This window comes from Mustela nigripes, chromosome 3 (assembly GCF_022355385.1).
Source record: "Mustela nigripes isolate SB6536 chromosome 3, MUSNIG.SB6536, whole genome shotgun sequence".
NCBI classification, from domain to species: Eukaryota; Metazoa; Chordata; class Mammalia; order Carnivora; family Mustelidae; genus Mustela; species Mustela nigripes.
The window spans coordinates 153,538,870-153,555,283 of NC_081559.1; the positions used below are offsets into that span (position 1 = coordinate 153,538,870).

Below are 16,414 nucleotides of genomic sequence, written 5' to 3' on the forward strand. Positions count from 1 at the left end.
GTACCTTTTTTTTTTTTTTTCCATTTCTAATGCCCCTGGCTGAAACTGCTACAATAACATAGTTACAATAAATAAAGCAAAACCAGCTGATTCCACTAAGTCAATCTGATTACATTTAAAAAACGTTACTTGCTGTCAAATTTTCTAAGTGCATGCAAGTAATTAATACATGATTGAATATCTATTGTGGTCTGTAGCATTTTAGGCCAAAACTTTATGAAATAAAAACAGACTCTCAAATGGACTGCGGGGCACAGCAGTGGCAGTGGACTCCTGCGAACAAATAAGGATACTTCCAAACTGTGGCTTTGGAGAATCACTGTCTTAAAATTGGAAAGTTTTGAGCACTTGCAATTCTCAAGCTAGTGCCTGAAAAAAAGAGACGTGGGAGTTCCAGTTACATAAGATGGATTCTGACTCCACATACAGAAATAGCCCCAGCCTGCCTGGTTGCTTGAATCTTCTGCCCTCAGGCATTGCAAACGGGGAGAAGGGAGGTCTAGGCTCCAACGGATCCGAAGCCTACACTATTGGAACTGTTCTCTTTAAATCAGAGAAAGATCACAAAATTGGTGTGAAAAGAGATACTTAGAATGAGGAAAAAAATTAAATCACATTTTGAAAATATGACAAAACTGACAAATACCATAGATACCCTCAAAGTCAGAAAAATAATATTATTTTTAATTAATTCACTTCTGGATTTACTTCCATAATATTTTTAAAAACCCTTGTTTTTTGTTTTTCTTGTTGTGAACTCTTTGTCTTTTCATACAACAGAAGTCCAGTCATGTAACATGTTTTAAAGAGAAAGGAAAATTCATGATTTCCTTCAGCATGGTTGACTAAAGTTCATATATTTGTGTTGATAGTATTTAAAGTACTTCGATTTGATATTAGAAATGTCATGTGGACATTTAGGATGGTTGTCAAAGTTGTGAAGATGTCTAATCAAAATTTCTTTGATGTGTCAGCTGTACTATTTCAGGGCATTTCCAGTTTTCTTATGCAATGATGACTTTTAAGTGGTCTTCAAATTGATAATTGGGATTAACTATTATGTGATTGGTGTTCTTATTGTAGTATCATATTCTCAGTGCTTTATTACTTTTTTTAAACAAATTGGAATATTTGTTTATTTCTCAATTTACAAAAATGGACTTAATTTGATGATGTAACAGATAAATTTCAACTTGATTGCTACACAGAAGTACAGAAGATAATCTGCTTTACCATGAACTTTAAAGTTCAACTGTACACAGGCAGCATGCTATATATGAAAAAATTACTAACTGAATTATAGGTATTAAATACTGAAAAAAGATAACAGCTTATTATAATTGACCTTATTTAACAGTCTCGGAAGTTGGCAGCCATCACGTAGTTCCTGGGAAACTTCAGGTGCTGTTGGGAATTCAGGAATCTCCATGGAGCTGTTAGTTTAGTGACCCTCATGGGTAAAATACATGCAAACTTTCCATAGTGCATGTGAAGGGATGTCTCTAAAACTGAATTCAGTAACTTCATTCTCAGCAAACTGACATGGGCCATTCAACATGGCTTTTATTGTTCCGGATGTTAGTGCATGTTGTCTTTTTACAGTAAATTCACGACCATCCGAAGGTATTGATATGACATACATGGCCTCATAGTCTTCATAGCCATGATAGGTTTTCTCTTCTCCACCCATTATGTTCTTAAGAAATTCCACTTCCCTTCCACAGGAACTTTAGTAGTTTCTGAGTGAGGTAGGGACACAATGAGTCTATCACCCACTTCCATCTACAGAATGTCTGAGTACTTTATTATCTTTGTCACTGTGTTCATATTGGTTATATCAGCAGGTAACTTACACTTTTAAAAAATGTTTTCTTATGATTTACTTCTTTTCATTAATTGGATGGATTCTCAAACAAACCAAGTGCCTACTTATTATTTTTATTTGGAAATTATCTTCTCTTACAAAAAAATTACTGCTTTTGATATTATGTGAATTTTTGTTGTGCTGCAACTCAGTTTTCATTGTAGGATCTTGTTCTTAATTTCCTTGCACATATTTTTGATTCTCTGTTCTGCACCACTGATTTTTATCCGAGTTTTTAAATTTACTTTATAAGTAAATTTTAAAACAGAAAATAAAATAAAGCCAAATTATCTGAAATTTCCATTTGTTTTCTTGAAACCTCCAAAAGATCCTTCCATATTTTATTTAATATGGAATATTTCCAGCTTAATTTCTCTGTAGCCAGATCCCCAAAGATAGTCACAGCCATGTGGAAGTGAGCTGCTACAGGTAAAGTGTGATGAAGGCATAGATGGAAAGAGAAACCACTCTTCATCAGCTGAAGTTAATATGTCCTAGTTTTGTAAGTGTTGAACCCAAAACTTCCATCATGTCAACACATTGCTGAAGTCTTTTCTTGGGGATTTGGAAAGGACCCTTCCAGGTGCAGGGCTCTGAGGGTTAAGCTTTAATAGCTTCATGGTAAATGGTCCTCTGTTGCCCACCTGATCATGGATCTAGCCATGAGCAATCCAAAGAGCTTATAGGTTCTGAAGTTGTAGAGGGCTTCCATGATAATATATTCCAGAACCTATGCCTTGGATGGGACAGAGAAAGGAGTAAGAGAAGGTTAAGTTAGGTCATTTCACTAAGGACTGGTTCAGATCTGAAGACTGTCACGAGCGACAACTTGGACTCAACTGAAGACTGTTGTCCCTTCTGTTCACTACTGAAGATATAAACCAATAGTACAAAGAACAAATATATGAGTGAAGGGACATTTCTTCTCAGTGCTCCCTGAGTTCCTTGCGACAGCAATCTGAAAATTACTACTGAAAATTTGGTAACTCTCAAAGCCAGAGGTGTAGACATCTCTAAGCTTCCTTCAGTTACCCCCAGTAGGAGTAACTTCTACCCTCAAATGTCCACTGCTGCATTGGGCTTACCGCAGGCCTGGCCCTGTTGTACCACTGTGAAAAGAGAATGGGCCAGAGTTAAGTCTTCTAACACAGGCCAGGGTTGTCAACAGGCCTGGCTTTTCTGAGATTGAGGTGTGTCCCGAGATGTAGGTCTCAGAATCAGTAGAGTGTCAGGAGAATAAGGATGTTTGCCACCCTAAATCCTACATGGAGTCTGTATCACAATAATCCCTAAGGGTCAGAACATGGATTGTGGCAAAAGCTAAACTGAGTTTGAATCCAGTTTCTAGTCATAGGTCTTGGGCAAATGGATTAACATTTCTGGGCCTCATTCATAAACCAGAGATAACAGTGATATAATTTAGAACTTTTATGAGGAATAAATGACCTAATAAATGTAAAGATCCTAGCATAGAGTCTGATAGTTTCAAAACCAGCCACTTTCATCAATATCACTCACATTATCATCATCCAAAGACTTAGATCTGTTGCGGGGGTGGACTCAGCAGCAGTTTGAACTCACTCATCAGCTGATGGTGATATTTTCAGCCAGGTAAATTGCAGAATCAGGACTCAATTAAGTCTTTCCAGATAAATGCACGATCTTTGAGAATGTCTTGGGGGTACTAGAGAACAGGTTTTAGTCTTAGGGAAAGGAACTGGCAAGAACCAGGAAAGTTAAACATGTCTGAGCAAATAGGCTGGTTTCATGGTAGCACATTGGTTCCACCAAGGCATTAGAACCACAACCAGAAAGCTGAGCCAGTTTGAAGTTTGACTTTGTGTCCTTGGGTGAAAAACGCTTATCTGTATGTATCCTGTTGAAAAATTTTAAAATGAAGATTACTACTAATGAACGCAGAATTCCTAGCACAGAGCCTGTCTCCTGCTAGGCATTGAATAAGTGAGCTCTCTACACTTGCTTTAGGTTAAAGGATGATACAGATGAACTGCCATCAGCCTAGAAAAGCTGATGGGTCATGTGACAAGTGACAAGTGAGCCAGTTACTCAATGCCTTACCGCAAGGCCTGCAAGGAACTCTTTTGGCCAAATGCACATAGGTCTATCTATTTCGTATTGCCAATCTGGATGTCAAAGTGTCTGAGATTAGATCGGGTCCCAAAGCAGAACCTTGGGATGAAGTGCCCATATTCCAGTGACCAGTTGGGCTGTGAGACCCAAGTGGGAGTGCCAATCAGGTTATCAGGAAGCTCTAGACATAGATATGTGAGAAAGTCCTAAAACAGGGGCAGTCATAGTGACGTTGAAGTCTGGAATTAAGCTATAAGTCCCTCTAAGACAGAAGTTGTGATATCTATCTCAACAGTAGCAGTTCTATCCCAAGATGACAATAGTTCCTTGCTGGTACTGCTGCTGGTAGAGGCTCAGCTAGCAAGTGTCTTTTAGGAGCTGGGGAAGGAAAGGGATCTAAGTTTCACTGGACAGACGGTTGGTTTCATGGGATAATTGAGCACAATAAAGACACAGGGCTCCACAGATTTGTTTAGATAAGGGTACTGTCCTTTGGTTCTGTTGTGGGAACTATTTTGGATCAGGAAGGGAGATGGGGTGAGAAATAGATCAATAGTGATAAGGCAGCTTATTTTTAGTGCACAGCAGTGTGTTTACCAGCGTTGAGAATTCCAGAGAAGCACATGTTTGGCAAAACTGAGGGAACCACTTGGGTCAGATAGAACTGAGATCTCCCACAGAAGAGCATTCCAAAGGTCTTTGGAAAAAAAACAAGTTCACTAGTAAACCTGCTAATTTATAGACTTATAGAAAATAGGGATAATGCCTCATTTGTTCTCTACATCCACAGCCATAACTCAAATATCTAGTATGATGATTAGCTTGATGAAGGGTCCAACATACATTTGTCCAATGGTTGAATAAATAAATTAATGAACAAAGGAATATATTAATTTTCAAGCATTACTATTTTTTAAAGATTTTATTTATTTATTTAGAGTGTGCATGTGAGCAAAGGGCGGGGCAAAGGGAGAGAGACAGAGGGAATCTTAAGCAGACTCCATGCTGAGCATGGAGCCCGATGTGGGGTTCTATCTCATGACCCTGGGATCATGACCTGAGCCTTAACCTACAGTTGGATGCTTAATGAACTGAGCCACTCATGCACTCCTATTACATTGGTTTTCAAATGCCCTGGGTAACTTTAACTGCAGGTTATCCATTCAGGGATCTATTAAATAACTAGAGTATCAGAAAATTGGACAAAACCATAATTTTGTAGAAATTAGAGGGGAATTGTAACCTGACTCAAAAGGCAGACAATATTTCTTAGTTGCCATATTTATTTGATTCAAAGAAATAGGTTATCTAATGCACACATTTGGAGCTGAGGAGTGTTTTCACTTGAAATTCTTTTGGCTGATCTGATGAAGCCTTGTATTTCCCACAATGAAGAATCAATAGCTATTATTTGATGTATCTAAGAGAACAAGATGGGTTTGTGGTATATAAAGTTTTATGTAGCAGGTTTAAGATGCAAAAATCACCCCATCTTATATTTTTTTTAGAATGAATGGTCACATTCTAAAATTATATTTTTTTCAAAATGGTCACATTCTAAAACTTTAAGAGTTAAAAAAGAGCTCTGCTTTAGACAATTTCCCTATTGCCGTTCTTTATGAAGGCTTCTAAAATAATATTTTCTTCCTTGGAGAAAAACACAAACTTTCTAAATTAATTTAAGCTATCTGGTTTATTGTTCATAACCTTTGGCACATCATGTAGCAAATCTTATACTAAAATATCAGCATGTGGAGCATTAGTACAATCCACAAAATCCTCTTGGAGGAAAAAAAAAATTTAAAGAAATATCCCAGGGCATAACATGCAAAACCACTTTTCACTAATCAAAGAATCATTGCAGACTTGGCTGACAATCCTCTAATAAATTATCTTCATTGTTGCTCAGAAACTTATATGTTCTGTGAATACAGCACATTCCATATTATCTAAAATTCAGTTTTGAGGTTGGAGGCTGTTTTTAGTCCAGCAAGGGAATGAAAGATGACTTTTCACTTAATTCCCATGCCCTGGAACATGCCCTTGAAAAATTATTGACCTTTCTGTGTTTACATTCATAGAACAGAAACCCTAACTTGATTAATAGGGATGCAGAAAAAATTAGCTTGAGTTGTGATTAATTCAGCTGCATAAACTTACTTTGCATACACTAACTAAACCAGAGAAGTTTACATAGCCTGATATGTATATTTATTTCATTTAACACAAATTGAGATTTTTGAAATATGTGCACTAGACTTATTTCTAAATAGAAAATTTATACATAATCCTGGTCAATACTGGTTTTGTATTGAAGATCGAGGATATTAAGTAGATTGTATCACCAAGAAACCACTGTTTTCTGTTGCTATTTTTAAAATTAAATAATAGATTTTTCTTCTCTATGGTCATGATACTTAAGGAAAATTACTAGGTGGATCACTTTATTTTCTCAAAGATATAATCTGATACTACTCTGAAATGAACTGTAGAGCTAGGATATTTTGGAAGACATATTTTGAACAAGTACTTGGCAAACTGTATTATTTGTATATGATGAAAATGAATAGAATATTTTATTTTATTTTATTTCATTTTATTTTTTAGAAATCGATCAACCTCCTTCAAAAAGAAAGCTTAGGAGGACATCTATACCTAGATGGGGCCAATCTGTTAAGTCCATGATGCTTCAGTAGATGAGTCCATAGAACTTAGAGAGGGTACCATCATGCCATATAAGCACTAAAACCATCTTCTGGTTCAGTGCCTTTCTGAGAACAGTGTAGCAGAGCAACAGTATTGTTAATGCTTGAAAAATTTTTGTGAGAAGTCTTCATAAAGAAAGCAAGATGTTAGAAAAATGTTTCTGGGACAATATTATTTATGCCCTGCTTTATTACACTCCCTTGGTTTCAAATGACTCTTTTTTCAAAGAAGCTCAAGATCCTACAAATGTAGTCCATATTGTTGAACTGGACTACAGAACAGTCATTTAAAGATGCTCTCTGGCCATTCCTTCATTCACTTATTTAACAAACATTGACTGAGAAGTAAAGAATTCAGCTAAAAGGACGGAAGACACTCAAGCAGCTCACAGGTTGCTGTTTGAAAAGGGCCTCACAGGAAAGTAAACTGATGAGGAATGGAGGTATGGCTCTTGGGTTTGTAAGTCCAGGAATTCTATTTTTCAGTGTATTCATGGGTAATTTGAGTCAGGAGGACAAATGCATGAGACATATTATAATAAAAAACAAACAAACAAACAAACAAACAAAGAATCTTGAGAGCTGCAAAAGAAAAGTGATTCCTCACATAAAAGGGAGCTCCCATAAGATTCTCAGAACACTTCTCAGCAGAAACATTTCAAGCCAGAAGGGAGTGGGATGATATATTCAAAGTGATAAAAGAAAAAAAAACCAAAACCAACAATAACAACAAACCAGCCAACCAAGAATGCTCCATTGAGCAAAACTCGCCTTCAAAAAATGAAGGAGAATTAAAGAACTTCTCAGATTAAACAAACAAACAAACAGCTGAGTGAGTTCATCATCCCACTAGACATCCCTTACAAGAATTGCTAAAGGAATTCTTTGAGATTGAAATGGAAGAATATTAGGCAGCAACATGAAAGTACATAAAAATATAAAGCTCTCTAGTAAAGGTAAATATATAGATAAATACAGAATCCTATGACACTGGAATGGTGCTGCATAATCATTTTCAATTTAGATTTAGAATTTAAAGGATAGATACACAAATATGTAACTATAAAACTATGTTAATAGATACAAAACATTAAATGGCTATAATTTTTTTTAAAGGTTTTATTTATTTACTTGACAGACAGAGATCACAAATAGGCAGAGAAGCAGAGAGAGAGGAGGAAGCAGGCTCCCTGCTGAGGAGAGAGCCCGACGTGGGGCTCGATCCCAGGACCCTGGGATCATGACCTGAGCTGAAAGCAGAGGCTTTAACCCACTGAGCCACCCCAGGGGCCCCAAATGGCTATAATTTGTAACATCGATAATATACAATGGTTAAGGGGGATGTAAAGGAGTAGAGGTTTAAGTTATTAGTTTAAAGTTAAGTTGTTATCATTTTAAAATAGATTGTTATAGCTAGAAGACATTTTGCATAATTTTCATGGTAGCCACCAAGGAAACACCTATAGAAGTTGTGCAAAAGAAAATGAAAAAGAAATCAAAATATGTCATTACAAAAAAACCCAATAAAACACAAAGGGAAGCAACAAGAGAGAGGAAAAGGAAAAAAATAATTATAGGAGATACAGAAGCCAAAGAACAGAATAGCAATATAAGGTCCTTTCCTGATACGAACTACTTCAGATATAAATGGTTTAAACTCTGCAGACAAAAGACACAGAATAGGTGAATGAATGAAAAAAATTTGCCACCACATGCAGTCTAAGAGACCCACTTTAGATATACTGACATTTACAGGCCAAGAGTGAAAGAACAGAAAAATATTTCATGTAAATAGTAACTGAAACAGAGTAGGGGTAGATATACTTATATTGGACAAAATCAATCAAAGGTTGTTATAAGAGATAAAGAAGGACCTTATATAATTGTATATAATCAACTCACAAGGAAGAAATAACACATATAAATATATTTGTACCTTGCAACAGAGCACTCAAATGAATGAAGCAAATATTGACAGAATTGAAGAGGGGATATATAGACAGAAACAAATAACAGTAGGAGACTTCAATACTCTACTTTTAATAATGGGTAGCTCTGTCAGACAGATCAATAAGGAAACAGAGGACTTGAAAAACACTATAGACAAATTGGTCCTAATTGACATACACAATGCATTCCACCTAACAAGAGCAGAACATTCTTCTCAAGAACACATAGAATATGTTCATGATAGATCACACATTTGGCCACAAAAACAAAATAACTACCATCTCCTTTCTGCCACCCAGCTCCAGCAGAAGAATCTCCAGTCCACCACAATTGAAAATATACAAGAGAAAGGAATTTTGGAAAATAAATTTCAGTATAGTCAACTGGGCTCATTACACTCATCTTTTAAGATAAAAAGGTATGTAGCTTGTTCTCTTCTTTTCTCAACTTACATTCTGGGGGATGAGGGATGAGGATGCTACCTCATCCCTCTCCATGGCTTCTAAGTGAATATTTCCCAACTTAGCTGACTTGTCTTCTGAGCTATACACTTAGACATCCAAGATGCCCCATGGACATCAACTTGATATTTCCCCTGACCCTCAAGTTGTTCAAAATGAATTCATATCTCTCCTCTTTGTATAGTTCTCATTCTGATTATGGGTACCATTATTTACCTAGGATCCAAAGAAAAAATCTTTTAGTCATTCTATATAGCTTTCCCTCTTAGATAGCTATGATTAGTAAATACTAATTTCTATGTGTTCTATTTATTCTACATTACCACTGCTATTTCTCAGTTCAAACCATTATCATCTCACAAATAAATCGTTGCAACCATCTCCCATCAACCCAATCCTCTCTCTCCTTACCCAATTAACTTCCATGTTCTAAGTATGGAAATCTGATCCTATTACTCCCCTGTTTAAAATCCTTCACTTGTTCCTTTTAACCTATTGGATGGAACCCAAATTTGTGCAACATAAAAGATTCTTAAAGATCTGATCATGGCTTACCTTTGTAATTATGTTTTCTATTATCCTGTTGTAGCTCTCATATTTGTTCCCTTTTATAAGACTCAAACTAGGACTATTTTGTTAGTCCTTCTACGGAAATTCTTATTCTGGATCTGGCTTTCTTTTCTGTTGGTAGAATGGGTAGAATGTGAGTCCTTAACTCCCTGTGGTTGCATTCTCTACCCTTTGGAAAACTCCATGTATAGTGAAAAGGACTAAAAAAAATGCAAAACAAAGCTGAGATTTGAGACCCAAAGAAAGAAAGATGGAGAAACAGAGTCCTAATAGAAGTTCTGTTCATGGATCCCATTGTTCCAAAGGCTATCTTTGTTTTAAATCAACAGGTTTCCTTTTTTATGTTTAAGGTTATTTGAGCTATATTTCTATCTCTTGCAAAAAAGGAGCACCGATTCATACAATCCCCACACATACACTTAATGTTTAGTCATACCACCCTACATTCATAACCCCCATGTCTCTGTGTCTTTGAACACAATATTCCTTCTCCTATTTTGTGTATGAGCTGGAGGATTATCCTTCAAGACTCTGAACATCACTTCTTATCAATTTCTCTCTTGGTACCTTCAGATTAAGCTTACCATTAAGCTCTGAGGACCTAAATATCCTATAGAATTTACCTTCCTGTATTTATTTATGTACTTCCCTTATTAGATGGTGACATTTTTAGGGAAGGGATCCTGCTTTATTCATTTTGGAAGGCAGCCATGCTCACCACTATACCACCAATGCTTCATTTTGTATGTCATCAATCACAATGTCTGAAATAGAGAAAGTGTTCAATTCATATTTGTTAAATGGTGGATGATTTTGTGATCTATGCTGCTTTGAAGATCACTTTTGTGCTCAGAGAAAATTCTTACTGATTTTGGGATAGTATTTGCTGAAACTCTCTATTTTACCATTTCATGTATTTATGCTCTATCCAAACAAGGAAAGGACCAAATGCTATTGTTTCTATTTTATAAAGTGTATAAATAAGTTAGTTCATAGTATTTTCAAAAATATAATTTAACAAAGGGAATGAGAGTAAAACTGAAAGGAGATCTCCTTTAGGACTTGGATTTCTGGGCACTGTGAAGGAAGGTTGATATTAACATGCCGCAATCCAGTGGAGACTCAGCCAAGCCCTGAGGCAAAATTTTCAGAATAAATACCTTTGTGACTATCAGCTTCAAATTTGGTATGTATAAGTGCCTTAGAGTTAAGCTTCCTCTTCATTTTTTAAAATATTAACCATGATATATAAGCATACCAATGTGTAATTGTCTGAAGAAAGCTCTGTAGCATCCCAATTTCGGTCAGTTTCTTGATATTCAAAATAAAACTCGAGTTAGTCTAAGTGAAATTGCATCAGACAGCCTCTGTATTTTATTTTCAAATTCTGTTGTACTGTTCACTGCAATAGATCAAAAAAAATAATTTTGGTGATTTAATGCTATTTTATTGTACTTGAGATTAATTAATATCCAAATTGATAAATGTGTATAATTTTAGTCAACTAGATTGAGATTAAATACTTGTAAACTGTATATTTTAACTCTAATAACAACATTCTTACACTTTAAAGCATGTCTGAAGATATTTTTGGCCCGGTAATATAATACAATGCTGAGTTCAATGGAATTATAATAGAGAACTTTTTCCATTGAACTGCAGAAAAACCCTGAATCAAACCAATATCTTCTCTCATCTGTAGTCAACCACCACCTTTTAAGGTCTATAGCTAAAATAAAGATCTAGGTTCCTCAGATTTTAATCCCAAAGGCAGAAATGGCCACTTGAATCAATGAACCCTGATTTTTTTCTATAGGAAATCTGGAAGTCTTTGCGAAATTGTTTACAAAACATAATATTGAAGGAGGACTTTTTCCTTTTTGATCTTCCTTTTCTCCAACTACAAATTCTCAAAAGAGAACTATAACAGAGATGACTGTTCTTATATTTTTTACTGGGCTACTGTAGCTCAGAAGAGGTGGTTTTTCTCTTTCTCGCTTATCCTTTTCTTTTCTCCTCTTTATTTATTTATTTTTTAATGTATGTGAAATGTCAGTGAGCTAAAAAGAGTTGAGTGAGCACAACTTCTTCTTCATTTGATATTCTTGCCTTTGGCCAACCACTCCTATTTTTCTCTTTCAGGAAGTGCTGGAGGAGTTGATGAAGAGTGAGTCAAATTTAAGAGCCCTCAAGAAGAAACCGAGACCAGATCTCTTCATGTCTTTAATATTTTCCAGCAATGATAGAACCACATGATAAAGAAATAGGTACTGGTAGTAATTTTATACTAGTGATGGTGATGGAATACTGAAGGTAAATCTCACTCAAAATATTATGCTGTGAGTCATGCAAATTGGCTTTAAGTTCTATGAGGGCAGAGGGGGTTCCAAAGGATCTGTAATTAGAAAAATGAATCTTGTTTTTTTGTTTTGTTTTGTTTTGTTAGCCATTTCCAAAGCTGTTGGTATATGTACCTATTTTTTTTCAGAGGTCATTGCTAAGACTTGTTCATAGTGTCTGCTCAATAACTATATGTTGAATGATTTCTTATTGAAGGCAGAAACTGTATCTATTTTTATGTTAAAATAATGTTTTACTTGAATCTTAGTTGCAGAACAGAAAGATAACTATAATAATTATTACTTTATTATAATTATTATCTATCAAGTACCTTTAATTTGTGATTGTAATGTACATTGTAATGTGCATGTATTATGGGGTATTTCTCCATGATAATAGGGCTTTCCAAAAATCTCAGTTAATTTCTTAGGAACGAAGTGAGTGATCAACAAGCATCTGTTATCAATACTCTAAAATTTAATAACATAATGATGTCCTATTAGTGGTAATGTTAGTTTTGTTTACAAAATAAACTGATTTTAAATAAGATAACAACAGAAAAAGCATTTGAAAGTTTTCCCTAAAAAACCAGACTATCCAGAAAGACATAGTTTAAGTTTGCTGCAGTAGTGAGAAGTCAGTTGTGAAATGGAGTATTTCCTATATTTTATTTCTTCCTGTAAGTAAATTTTTAAAAATTGCTTTATTAATATAAATAATTGTTTACCCTCAACTGGCAAATCCTGATTTTAAAAATAATATAATGATGGATGTGATGGAGAATAGCTTTAGGATCTTTAAACATTTCGGTACACTGAAAAACTGAATAGGGGGGCACCTAGGTGGCTCAGTGGGTTAAGCTTCTGCCTTTGACTCGGGTCATGATCTCAGGGTCCTGGGATCGAGCCCCACATCAGTCTCTCTGCTTGGTGGGGAGCCTGCTTCCCTTCCTCTCTCTCTGCCTGCCTCTCTGCCTGCTTGTGATCTGTTTGTCAAATAAATAAATAAAATATTAAAAACAAACAAACAAACAAACAAACAAAAAACTGGATAGGTCATAAGTGACAAGAGTGAATTAGTGTTTTTGGACCTCAGGTTAATGTGGGTAAGATGGGGCAGAGTATGTAGTGTGGATTCATGACCAGCAAGATAGCAACCTACCACTTTTTGAAAGCTGGACACTAAAAAACTGGCCAAGACAGAAAATATGCTTTTAGTATACAGCCTCTGGGTTTGTAGAAGCTTCTGTTTTATCTATCTAATCAAATTTTCTTAAACTTTAATTAACAGAGAATTTGAGAGGAGTGGGTTGTGGGCCACAGATAACGTGAACGTGCTGTAAGATGGAATCATAGGAGCAGCCAAGACGTTTATTGAAATGAAGTATTTAGTTTCAAAGCCGTCTACATTGATGTTCTGTTATAACAATTTTATTTTGACTGTATCAAATGATGGATGAAGATGCAGTTATCTGGTCTGATGGATGTGGTACTATGCAAAGGTGCAATGCTCTGAGCTTTTTTATTGAATAATTGAACTTGAATTTTCCCCTGGAGAATAACTAGACACTGCATTTTCAACTAATTTACTATCTTGAAAATTTCTATGCAGTTGGCAACATAATCATGGTTACTTTATTATCAAATAGCAAATAATTTTGTATGCTCACTAGCATAATAATTGTTAGATAGAACTTGGTCAGCAGTTTGTCTATGATGATGATGCCATGTGAGAATACGTAGGGAATGTTATCTACTGAACTGTGTCCTCCTAAATTTATATTTTGAAGCCCTAACCCCCAATATGACTGTGTTTGGAGATAGGTCCTTTAAGGAGCAATTAAGAAGTAATTAATCCAATAGAACTGCATTCATAAAAGAAGGAAAAAAGACACCAGGAGTGCAACCAGGAGTGAGAAGGCAACCATCTGCAAACATGGAAGAGAGGTCTCACCAGAAACCAACCCTGCTGACAACTTGATCTTGGACTTTCAGCCTCCAAAACTGTGAGAAAATAAATTTCTCTTGTTTAAGTCACCAAGTCTATTGTATTCTGTTATGGTAGCCTTTGCAAACTACCACATGGGGTCTTATGGGATATCAACTTCAGAGTGTGGCCTACAGCTTCAACTCTTCTTGGTTTCCCTAAGTACCGAGTTCTGGACTTACAAGGAGAAGCTTCTTGAGCTTCTTGAGCTCTAGTTTTCTAGTGGCACCATCTTTGACTTAGTGAATTCCATGCTTACTACCACAATAAACATAAAAATAAACTTTTATTACATAATGTAAATATGACTATTTCAGCTATTTCTAAGTGTACAGTTTTATGGCTTTGAATATATCCACATTGTTGTATAACCATCACTTAAAGAACCATCCCCACCATACTACCATCCATCTCCAGAACTTTTTCATCTTCTCCAACTGAAATTCTGTACTATAAGACACTAACTGCATGTTCTCTGTCCCCTCACCTCCTAGAAAACATCATTCTTCTTTCTGTCTTTATGGATTTGACTATTCCAGGTAACTCATATAAGTGGAATCATAAAATATTTATCTTTTTATTACTGGCTTATTTCACTTAACATGATATCTTTAAGGCCCATCTATGTTGTAGCATGTATCAGATTCCTCCGTTTTAGGACTGGATAATAAAATACATTGTGTGTGTGTGTGTGTGTGTGTGTGCATATATATATCAATCTATATCAATATATCAATCTATATCAATATCAATATATATCTATATATATCAGTATATATCTATACATCAATATATCAATATATGTCTATATATATGATATAATTATATTATCACATTATGTTTAACCATTCATTCTTCCACAGATACTAGGTTGCTTCCATCTTTTGGCAATTGTGAATAATACTGCTATGAATACTGCTATGAATAATGAACACATATCTGTTCAACTTCCTGCTTTCAGTTCTTTTGCATACATATTCAGAGGTAGAATTGCTGGATCATACAGTAATTATATTTTAATTTTTTTGAGAAGCCATCATACTGCTTTCTACAGTGGCTGTACAATTTTACATTCCCACCAATAATGCACAAGGAATCAAATTTCTCCATATCCTCACCACTTTGTTGTTTTCTTATTTTTTTTTCATAATATCTATCCCAGTGTGTATCTCATTGTGGTTTTTATTTGCATTTTCTTAATTATTAGTTATATTGAGCATCTTTTCATACACTGGGTGAGGATTTGTATATCTTCTTTGGAGAAACGTTTATTCAAGTCCTTTGCCCAGTTTTTTTCAATTGGGTTGCTTTCTTATTGTTGAGTTATAGGAGTTGTCTATACATTATGGATATCAATGCTTTATCAGATACATGGTTTGCAAAACTTGCTTCTATTATGTGGGTTGTACTTTTACTCTGTTTATAATGTCTTTTGTTGTACAAAAAAATTTAACTTTGATGTAGTCTAATTTATTTTTCATTGTTACTTATGCTTTTGGTTTCATGACTGATAAATCATCACCAAATCCAAAGTCATAAAGATTTTCCCTTATGTTTTCTTTGAAGAGTTTTATAATTGCAGGCCTTACTTTTTTGTTTTTGACCCATTTTGAGTTAATATTTGTGTATGGTCCAATTTTATTCTTTTGCATGTAGATATCCAGCTTTCTCAATACCATTTGTTTCAGACTGGTCCTTTCCCCATTTGAGGGGTTTGGCACTCTCATTGAAAATCTTTGGGCGCCTGGGTGGCTCAGTGGGTTAAGCCGCTGCCTTTGGCTCAGGTCATGATCTCAGAGTCCTGGGATCGAGTCCCGCATCGGGCTCTCTGCTCAGCGGAGAGCCTGCTTCCCTCTCTCTCTCTCTGCCTGCCTCTCCATCTACTTGTGATTTCTCTCTGTCAAATAAATAAATAAAATATTAAAAAAAAAAAAAAAAAAGAAAAGAAAATCTTTTAACCATGAGTGAGGGTTTATTTCTGGGATCTCTATTCTATTCCATCGGTCCATATGTCTGTTTCTATGCCAGTACCAGTCTTTTGATTACTTTAGATTTGTAGTAATTTTTAAAATCAGGAGTGTGAAGCCTCCAGCTTTGCTTTTTTTCAAGGTTGTTTTGGCTAGTAAGTGTCCTATAATATTCAATATAAATTTTAGAATGAATTTTTCAAGTTCTGCAAAAAAAAAAGTAATTGGGATTTTGATAAGGGTTACATTGAATTTTGTAGATAACATTGGGTAGTATTGACATCTTAACAATATTAAGTTTTCCAATCCATAAACACAGGATATCTTTTCTTTTTCTGTATTCCTTAATTTCCTTCAGAAATGTTTTACTGTTTTTAGTGTAAAAGTATTCTGTCTCTTTGTTAATTTCCAAACATTTTATTCTTTTTGATGTTGCTGTAAATGCAATTGTTTTCTTAATTTTCTTTCTTTTTTTTTTTT

At 35.2% G+C, this 16,414-nt stretch overlaps 1 pseudogene; it reads right to left on the reverse strand.

Moving 5' to 3' along the window:
- Positions 1–1,350: 1,350 nt before the first annotated feature.
- LOC132013196 (elongin-C-like) lies at positions 1,351–1,690 on the reverse strand (annotated as a pseudogene).
- Between the last annotated feature and the right edge of the window lie 14,724 nt (positions 1,691–16,414).